The following is a 10,806-nucleotide window of genomic DNA, read 5'->3' as shown; positions in this document are numbered from 1 at the left end:
GTTTTCGACTTTCAAACCCGACTCGGGACGTCGGATAAAGGCCAATAAATGGTCAAACGCTTGTTCATCAAATAAAAACCCCAAATCTTCAACAATCATGACCGACAACAATCAAATTGACAAGTAGTATCCATCCAAAATTCCTCAAATTCTACCTAAATGCAAGGTATATACAAAGTTGCATGGGTTGCCTCCCATGTAGCGCCCTTGTTTTACGTCGTAGGCTCGACCAAGTAAACAAGCCAACAATTTTTCATGATGAGGACGGAAAAGAATCTTAACTCACTAGAAAGGTTTCAAGGATTTTCATTTCCTTTTGGACGGGATTGCCAACATGATAATGCTTTAGTCTTTGACCATTCACTTTAAAAGTCCGGTCTCCTTGGCTTATTTCCACCGCCCCATGAGGGAAAGATCGGACCACGGTGAAGGGTCCGGTCCACTTCGACCTCAATTTTCCGGAAAAGAATTTCAAACGGGTATCGTATAGGAGAACCAATTCACCCTCCTTGAACTCCCTTCTCATTATGCGCTTGTCATGAAATCTTTTCGTCCTTTCCTTGTACAACTTAGCATTCTCATAGGCTTCTAGCCTAAATTCTTCCAATTCATTCAAGTCAAGAGTCTCTTCTCACCGGCTGTTTTCAAGTCATAGTTGAGATGCTTGATGGCCCAATACGCCTTGTGTTCAAGTTCAACCGGCAAATGACAAGCCTTGCCATACACCAATCGGAATGGTGAGGTATCGATCGGTGTTTTGAAGGCCGTCCGGTAAGCCCACAAAGCATCATCAATTTTCAAGGACCAATCTTTTCTTGATTTGTTCACGGTTCTTTCGAGTATAGTCTTCAACTCTCGGTTGGAAATCTCGGCTTGCCCATTAGCTTGAGGATGGTAGGCAAGACTCTTCCTTTGTTGCACTCCATACTTTTTCAACAAAGCTTCCAATGCTCTCTCTCCGAAATGAGTACCACGATCGCTAATGAGGACTCTCGGGACCCCAAACCTTGGGAAGATGACCTTTTGAAGTAGCTTGATCACTTCCTTAGCATCACAAGTCTTGGTTGGGATCGCCTCAACCCATTTGCTTACATAGTCGACCGCCACAAGTATGTACTCATTTCCGAATGATGATGGGAAGGGACCTTGATAATCTATCCCCCACACATCAAAGAGCTCAACCTCAAGCATGAAATTCATCGGCATTTCATGTTTCCTTGTGATATTTCCACTCCTTTGACATTTGTCACATCCTTTAACATAAAAGGCAACGTCACGGAATAGAGAGGGCCAAAAGAAACCGCATTGAAGTACTTTAGCGGCCGTTTTCTTTGAACTTGCATGGCCACCACAAGGTAAGTCATGGCAATGGCTCATTATGGAGGTAGCTTCCTCTCTTGGAACACACCTTCTTATCATCCCATCGGCACAAGACTTATACAAACATGGGTCATCCCAATAATAGTGCTTCACATCATGAAATAACTTCTTCTTTTTGTGATAGTCATAATCATGTGGTATTATCCCGGAGACCAAATAATTGACAATATCCGCATACCACGGTGCTTCACCCAAACTTAGGGACAACAAGTGGTCATCGGGCAAATAATCATTGATAGGGAGCCCATTGTCGACATTGAGGTTGATTAGCCGGGATAAATGATCGGCCACCACATTTTCAACTCCCTTCTTATCCCTAATCTCCATGTCAAACTCTTGGAGAAGTAATATCCACCTAATCAATCGAGGCTTGGACTCCTTCTTGATGAGCAAGTGTCTCAAAGCAACATGATCGGTGAACACTATAACCTTAGCTCCCACTAAATAGGTTCGGAACTTCTCCATTGCAAAGACCACGGCCAAGAGCTCCTTTTCCGTTGTTGAGTAATTTGTTTGAGCATCATCAAGAGTTTTGCTCGCATAATGAATTGCATGCACCTTCCCATCCTTCCTTTGGCCTAAAACCGCGCCCAAGGCATGATCGCTCGCATCACACATTAACTCAAACGGCAAGCTCCAATCCGGAGGTTGTATAATAGGAGCACTTGTCAAAGCTTCCTTTAACCTATTGAAAGCATCAAGACAACGGTTAGAGAAACAAAAGGAGTATCTTTGTCTAACAACTCGGTCAAAGGTCTCGCAATCTTAGAGAAGTCCTTGATGAAGCGGCGATAAAAGCCCGCATGTCCAAAGAAGCTTCTCACCCCCTTATCATTGGTGGGAGGCGGGAGACTAGCAATGACCTCTATCTTAGCCTTATCAACTTCAATTCCTCGGTTGGACACTATGTGTCCCAACACAACACCTTCTTGCACCATGAAATGGCACTTTTCCCAATTGAGTACAAGGTTAGACTCTTGACATTTACTCAAAACTTTCTCCAGATTCATCAAACAATTTTCAAAACTTTTCCCAACAACCGAGAAATCATCCATGAAAACTTCCATTTCTTGTTCAATGAAATCGGAAAAAATTGACATCATAGCTCTTTGAAAGGTAGAGGGAGCATTACATAGCCCAAACGGCATCCTCCTATATGCATAGGTGCCGAATGGGCAAGTAAAGATGGTCTTTTCTTGGTCGCTTGGATGGATGGAGATTTGTAAAAATCCCGAATAGCCATCCAAGAAGCAAAAATAGTTGTGTTGAGCTAATCTTTCTAGCATTTGATCCATGAACGGTAAAGGAAAGTGATCCTTCCGGGTGGATTTGTTCAACTTCCTATAGTCCACGCACATTCTCCACCCGGTTACCGTCCTTGTAGGAATCAATTCATTCTTGTCATTTCGCACTACCGTCATGCCTCCTTTTTTGGGGACTACATGAACCGGGCTTACCCACCTACTATCCGAAATAGGATAGATAATGCCCGCGTCAAGTAGCTTAAGGACTTCTTTCCTTACAACCTCTTTCATGATGGGATTAAGCCTTCTTTGTGCCTCTATTGAGGACGCGTCCTCATTTTCAAGAAGAATTTTATGAGTACACAAAGAGGGACTAATCCCCTTGAGGTCACCAATAGTGTACCCAAGGACACCCTTGAACCTTTTGAGCAAAGAAATGAGTTTTGAGGTTTGGGTGTCATCAAGTGCACTATTGATGATGACGGGAAAAGTGGAATTATCTCCTAGAAATTCATACTTCAAAGAAGAGGGAAGAGGTTTAAGTTCAACCGTAGGAGGAGGCGTGGAACTCTCCTCCTTCTTACCGACTTCCAACACTTCAAATTTGGGAGCTTGTTCATGAATAGGAGCCGAATCCAACATCCACACGTATGCAAGAGTCTCAATATCTTTGTCATCGACCTCATACCCACTAACAAGACAAGTCTCCAAAGGATCCATAGAGTAAGCTTTTGGGTCATGCTCCTCCATGGGATTCTCAAGAATGACAATAATGCAACAAGTGTCACCGAGAGATGGAGCTTCCATGGACTTGTGGAGTTCAAATTCCACCCTATCCTCACCCACTTGCAAAGATAGTTTCCCACTCTTTACGTCGATCATAGCTCCCTCGGTGGCAAGACAAGGTCGCCCCAAAATAATTGGCACATTGTAATCCTCGGGCATATCCATAACAAAGAAATCACAAGGTATGACAAGCTTCCCAACTACCAAGGGTACATCTTCAATTACACCTATGGGAAATTTAACCGACCGATCGGCAAGTTGAAGTGAAACTCTAGTAGGTTTCAAATCTCCCAAATCAAGCCTCTTGAATATTGAAAGTGGCATGAGGCTCACACTAGCCCCCAAATCACACAAAGCTCTTTTAATAGCCACCCCTTGGATAGAACAAGGGATAGAAAAGCTCCCCGGATCTTCTAGCTTGTTAGGAAGCTTGTTTGTGTGAGTGAGTATAGCACTATATTCCTTAGAGAGGTTGATGGTTTGCACCTCTCCATTCTTGTTCTTCAAAGTGACAAGTTCCTTAAGAAATTTGCCATAAGATGGAATTTCGGTAATCATGTCAAGGAAGGGAATCGTGACATTCATTCCCTTCAAGATCTCCACAAACTTCTCATATTTCTTTTCAATTCTAGGCTTTGCAAGCCTTTGTGGAAAGGGTACCGGTGCTACATACTCCCTTGGTGGTGGAACACATTCTTTGGCCTTAGTTGCAATAGGCTCATCTTGCTTTGGAGGGTCAACCATCTCCACCTCCTTAGACTTCTCCACCATAATCTCATCTTCTTGCACAACTTCAACCGGGTGCTCTTTCACTACTTCACTTGACACCCTCTTCCTCTTCCACTTAGGAGATTTCTCAACCTCCTCCAATTGCTTACCACTCCTCAAAAACACCGCATTCATCTCCCTTGGGTTAACCGTATTACCCGGAAACTTCCCCGGATTTTGAGCCAATTGACTCAATTGTTGAGAAATTTGGGCCACATGAGTTTCCGTAGCCTTTTGTGATGCCCGTATTTCATCATTCACCCGGTTTTGTGAGGCAATGTGGTTATCAAGCTTTGAGTCGGATTTTTGATTTGCAATAACCAATTGTTCAAAAGCTTGTTCCCAAGATGGTTTTTGAGGGGTTTGGAAGTTTTGGTTTTGTGGTTGGAAATTTTGGGTTTGTTGTTGATTGAAATTTTGCCCCTTGAAACCCCCAAATGGTTGTTGGCTTTGGGTGATGAATTGTTTCCCTTGGAAACCGGGTGGAATTTGTCTTTGGAATTGAGAGTTTTGATTGAACCTTGGTTGTTGTTGAGGTTGGGAAGTGGTGGGATTTTGAATGTTTTGTGAAGCATAAGACAAGAAAGGGTGAGTTCTTTTTCCATTGACAAATTGGTTGTTGTTATTATTGTTGAACCCTTGTCTTGCACTTGTGGACTCCCAAATTCCATTTACTTGCTCATAGCATTCCTCACCTACGGGTGCAATCAAGGGACACCCAATGGGAGTGTGCCCTTGTTCACCACACAACTCACACGACAAGACTTGCCTCATATCGGACCCCTTAGGTTTTGAATTTAGCAAAGCAACTTGTTGGGTGAGTTCATCTAGCATACCCTTAACTTCCACATTCAAAACCGAATTAGAATCCTTGCTCTTGCCTTTCCTCATTTGCCTATCACTTCCCCATTCCATAGTTCTTAAGGCCATCTCCTCAATTAGTTCCTTTGCCGCTTTATGCCCCAAAATGTCTAAGGCACCTTTCCCCGATCCCGCATCCAATGAAAGCCTAAGGTCTTGAGTCAACCCTTTGTAGAAATTGTTCACTAGCTCGGCTTCGGAGATGCCATGGTGTGGGCATAACCGTTGGAGCTTCTTGTACCGTTCCCATGCCTCATATAAGGTCTCATCCTCTTCTTGAGTAAAGCTTTGTAATCCACTCTTGACTTTGGCCGTTCTTGAGGGTGGGAAATATTTGTTCAAAAATGCAGAAGCCAACTCATCCCATGTCTTGAAGGAATCCGGGTCACAATTCTTCAACCAATCCTTGGCCGAACCCCTAAGAGAACGGGGGAACAACCTAAGGCGAACCGCGTCATCGGAAACCCCATTTGATTTGTACATATCACAATTTTCAAGGAAATCATTTAGATGATCATTTGGGTTCTCCAAGGGACCTCCTCCAAATTGGTTGTCTTGAACAAGGTTGAGCAAGGCATTTTTAATCTCAAAGTTATTAGCTTGAATTCGTGGCCTTTGGATGCTTGGATTGACTATGTGCTTAGGAGCCATAGTGTCTCTTATCGGAACCGGTTCAACCATGGTGTTAGGCTCTTCTTCTAAAACCCCAAAAGGATTTTCAAACACTTCGGTAGCTTCTTGGCGATTAACTTCTTCAATCGGTGGAAAATCAAGTAAACCCCTTCTTCTTAGAGAATTAAGTCTTCTTGCCGTGGCTTCAATTTCGCGGTCAAGTTGATATATCGGTTGACCTCGTCTTAAATCGCCTACTCATGCAAAAGACCTAAGCACTTGAAAGAAAGGATTAGTAACAAAGGACTTAGTCTAAACTAGAACAAAAACGATTAATATCAAGCCGTACTCCCCGGCAACGGCGCCAAAAACTTGATGGTCTCAAGTTAAACCTCGCAAGTGCACGATTTTATCGTTGTACACTTAAAAGGGTCGATCCCACAAGGAGTAGGTGGAGTACTAATAGTTCTAATTCACCGGTTTAGCTAAGTCGATAAATAACAAAGAGGGTAGTAACAAACTAGCGCTAAACTATCAAATTTAAAGACAAACAACAAGATAAGGTAAAAACAAGCTAAAGATAAAGGATGGATCAAATAAAGAGAAGGACTAGAACTCGGTCCGACTATAAACATGAGTAATTCCGCATACTAATCGTCTCGGCTAATCAAAAGGGGTAGAAAGGTAAGGGGGAGATGGCTCTAATTCGCCTAGAACCTCCCTTCCGGTCTCGCACTAGGACACTAGCTACTCCGACTAACCCCCCTCCCGGGTTCGAAAGTCGGTATCCCTAACTCAAAACCCGACAACCCCAAGAACATGCATTTTCCCAAGGAGGTCGAGTGAATGGTCAAGGTCATTAAGCCCTCATCATATTCCGGGTCATCCCACTCCCCCTTCCGGAGGTCGATTTCAAACGCTAGCCTAGAGGCACCCTCCCTCGGTTCTCCCTTCCGGTCTCAACCTTAGTTGGTGACAAGGGTCGGTCCCCAAATATTCGACTAACAACCTAACCAACTTCCGTTGGTGGACAAGGGTCAAAAGCCGACACTACCCGGAAACCAAACCATAAGCATGAAAATTCCCCTAGACTACCCTAACCAATTTTCCCCACAAATTAGCCTTAGTGACAATTAGTTAGTGAAATTACCATATCGGGTCAAACCGAGTCCTAGAAGGAGACTACTCACTAACCATGGTCCTAATTGCAAAATAAACAATAAAGATGGAAACTTTGGTCACAAACATGGTGAGGAGATGAATCTTACCACTAAGCATGCAACAAATCAACAATAATTAAGAGAAGAAGAGATTATTTCTAATAACAAGGTTAACTAATCTAAAAGGCACAATCTTTAACCAAATCAACTCAAAGATTAAGTCTTTGAGGACAACTATCCAAGGATGAACAAATGAAAGAGAATCAAAGCAAAGAGGAACAATGAAAGGATGAACAATGATGAAAATAACAACAATAAACAAACAAAACCAACAATTTTAACATAAACAATCAAACAAACATAAAAGAAGAACAAAAACAAATGAAAATAGGGAGAGAATTAATACCAACAAAATAGTGAAAGAGGAATTTGGATAGAAATAATAAAGAAGGAAATCCTTCAATCTTCTTACAAACCCAAATTCAATCACTAATTGATTGAAGAACTTCTCTAATTAAGGAAAGATTAACAAAGAGATTAACAAAGTTTTAAGCTTGAAAGGGTAAATATTCTTGATCTAGGGTTGTGTCAACAAAGGGGTTTAAGAGAGGGTATTTATAGGTTCCACAAGGATTAGGATAGAATTTGGAATGGGCTTCTGAAACACGTACTCGCACTCCCGGCCGGTCAACCGGTTGCCGGTCATTTGACCGGCTGGGAGTTTCCTGGATTTTGAATTAACGTTTTGAAGTTATCAGGTATGCTTGGCCGGTCAACTGGCTGCCGGTCCCTGACCGGCTGGGACACCTTTGACTTTAAACTTGACTTTTGGCTTTTGGAGGGACTCCCAGCCGGCTAGCCGGCTGCCGGTCATTTGACCGGCTGGGAGATTCCTGTAACTTTCTTCATTTCTCGTATTTCTTAAGCTCATATGTCTTCCCAGCCGGCTAGCCGGCCGCCGGGCCACCGGCTGGGGATGCTTCTTCCATACTTCTTCCTTCATTTCCATGTATATGTACTCCCAGCCGGCTAGCCGGCTGCCGGCCTACCGGCTGAGGATACTCCTCAGCATCATTCCCTTCATCTTTCATGCATAGCTTAGAAATCCCGTCTTTCTAGCTTCGTTTCGCCCGTTCCCGCCTCAATTTGCAAAAGGGGGCCACAGTGTCATAGTAAAGGGAATCGGGACAAGAAACGAGAGTAAAGGGGGTACAAAACCGCCTCAAATGGGGTCGAATATGCATGAAAATAGAGGGAAAAAGAGTGCAAAATGGTCCTATATCAAACGTACAACCAGTCGAGCTAGAAATACCATCCCTGCGTATTCTACTAGAAAGTCAAATCCCGGAAGCCGATTGGAAAAAGGATAGATATGAAGAACTCATCCTCCTGGATGAACGTAGGCTACGCGCCTTACATAATGTCCAAACATATCAAGCACGTATCAAACGAGCTTTCAACAAAAGGGTTAGGCCAAGAAACATCAAAGAAGGAGACTTAGTACTCAAATCGGTTAGAGCTCTTTTACCTGTCGACCCAAGGGGAAAATTCAAACCTAATTGGGCCGGACCATTTCTAGTCAAATCCATACTCCCAGGGGGTGCGGTTAGACTCACAGACCTAGATGGGAATGAGTTTTCAAACCCCACAAACCTTGACCAACTGAAACGGTACTATGCCTAGCATAGGAACAAAAGACGCGCCTCGCGTAAACCCATGTGTCGCTCTTGTGGCACTAAATAAACGACCCCCCCCAAATGAAATAAGCTAATGTCATTTGTGCTCTTGCATTTTGAAGAAATTGTCATCCTCATATCATCAAATAAACTAAATTCGCACCTCCAGAGTAAGCAAAAGCTCATGCTTATTTTCTATGTTCATTACAAGCTCTTGCTTCGAACAATTATTCTTTTACATTTACTCGAACTACGCGCAAGGGTTTGATTTTGCTTTTCAAGTGAATACGTAGACAATCCTTCACGGGATTCAACCCACTATATCTAAAATGTAAATAGAAGGACATTTGCATTGCATTTGAAATTCGACAAGAATAATAAGTAGAAAATCTCAACGGTTTCATAACCATTTAACCTTTTTATTTCATTCATTTCCTAAATAATAATAGTACGTTACATAATAAAAATAGAATAGGCTAGGATTCTAAAAATCCCTCCTTTTTATTACAACAACGATAATAATAATAATCAAATAATAAATAAAGACTCGGGCTATTCCTCCATCTTCCCCTTGCCCTTGTCATTCTTGTCATATTTCTTGTCACGACCTCGAGCCGGACGCTCTTGCACCACTTCAGACCTAATCACCAACGGTCTTTCTCGAGGCCTGGCTCTTCCATTCTTGCCAACCACCATTTATGCGACAGGAGTAGTCTTTGATTTCTTCGAAGGATGAATGACTTGAAACCCGGCTTCTTCTTCTCCCTCTGTCAGATGCTTCTCCTTATCTTTCTCTCCCTCGCGCACCTTGTAATCAACAGGCTCGCGTTTCCTCAGCCTCTCGCGCTCTTCCGGAGTAGTAGCCTTTCTCCACCTCAGATAAGAATCCGACACCCACAAAGCATTGGCGAAGAAGCTCAAGAACCACATGTTTCTTTGGGCCCATTTAATAGCCCATTCCCTTCGGCTCTTGGTAGTAAGCGCCATAGCAGTCTGCGGGACGGTGTCAAGCCTCGGGATCGTCTGCTTCAGCCCAACTTGCCTCATCAATCTTTCCGGGAAGATGCATACCATAAACTCCAATCCAGGAATGCGCACGGACCTAGTGGGATCCAAAGAAGACACTCCAGTGATAGACTTGAGGTGCCACCACGGTACAACCCACCTAATCAACGGACCATCATCATTCTTCAGCTTGTTCTTCCAATAATCACAGACCTGGGTAAAGTCCACCATGTACAACCGCGTCCTCATCGCAATCGAACGAGCATGATAGGAAAGTGCATGAACTGGGGGCTCGATCAATCTGAGCCTTTCCATGAGCCAAACCTACGAAAAACGAAAAAAAAAACGAAAAAAAAAAAAAATCCAAACCCAACCTGCAAAATGACGGGACTCCCCAAGAACGGCAGATCGCGGTTGGATTTCCTATTATCCAAACCCAAAATAATCTCTCCTAAGCATAAGCAAGCTGGGCTCCTACGCAGCTCCATTTGCTCAATAAGGCCCAAAAGACGGGGATCACCTCTCAAATCTTCATCAACGTGTCCTTGGAAGACATACACATGCAACAAACAAAAGCCAAATGCCCTCCTCCTAGCAACATGAGAAACAGTAGGGTCGGCCCTGTTGATGAATCGGTCTACAAAATCCAACATTCTCACGCCTTTCGGGGTAACTAGACGATCCACCTCAAGTCTGGTCAGTCCAAGCAAGTCTCTAAATTTGCTCTTATACCCTTGTGAAGTGGAAGGAACGGCAGGTAAATGTTCGGGGTCCCACCCACCAATAGCAGCAATTTTTTCAGGAAATGGGCAAATGTCACCTCCTAGGAACGCGAAAACATGATAATTCGGGTCCCAATAGTCAAGGCAAGCATCCAAGAACGATTTTACAACCTTGATAAGTTTCAAACTCAACAAAGACCCAAGGTTATAAGCACCCATGTCATGCTTCTCCATATTCGAAAATTCGTTGGTCCATTCCTTCATGCGGATCTCCAAAGTATTCATAATGACAATTTTCTTTTGAAGATTTATTTTGAGAGTTTTATGTGAATAGACGAAGAAGAGACGGAAGATTTATGTGAATTAAAGCTCCATCGACGCTTCTATTTATACTATTCTCTGTTTCCAAAATCCGTCGAACGGACCGGCAGAACAGGCGCAGACCCTGGCCGCGCCTCTTTCAAAGGGACGCAGCTCATGCTGCGCCTCTTCCCCAGTCTCACTTCTGTGATTTCCGCGTTGGATCTTTCCTAATTCTATAACGAATGATTTCCTATTCCTACGGGGTTTTATTTTGGAAAAGAAGATTACC

The 10,806-nt window shown here is 43.3% G+C and overlaps 1 non-coding gene across 1 annotated transcript; it reads left to right on the top strand.

Annotated features, from left to right (window-relative positions):
• The first annotated feature begins 5,241 nt into the window (after positions 1-5,241).
• Positions 5,242-5,348, top strand: LOC141650044 (small nucleolar RNA R71). The gene has a single exon (XR_012546107.1). It is a non-coding gene; the product is annotated as a small nucleolar RNA R71 (small nucleolar RNA).
• Positions 5,349-10,806: the final 5,458 nt, after the last annotated feature.

Source organism: Silene latifolia, chromosome 3, assembly GCF_048544455.1.
Source record: "Silene latifolia isolate original U9 population chromosome 3, ASM4854445v1, whole genome shotgun sequence".
Lineage (NCBI taxonomy): Eukaryota > Viridiplantae > Streptophyta > Magnoliopsida > Caryophyllales > Caryophyllaceae > Silene > Silene latifolia.
The sequence above is the reverse complement of the archived record's forward strand: the minus strand, read 5'-3'. Positions and strand labels throughout refer to the sequence as shown.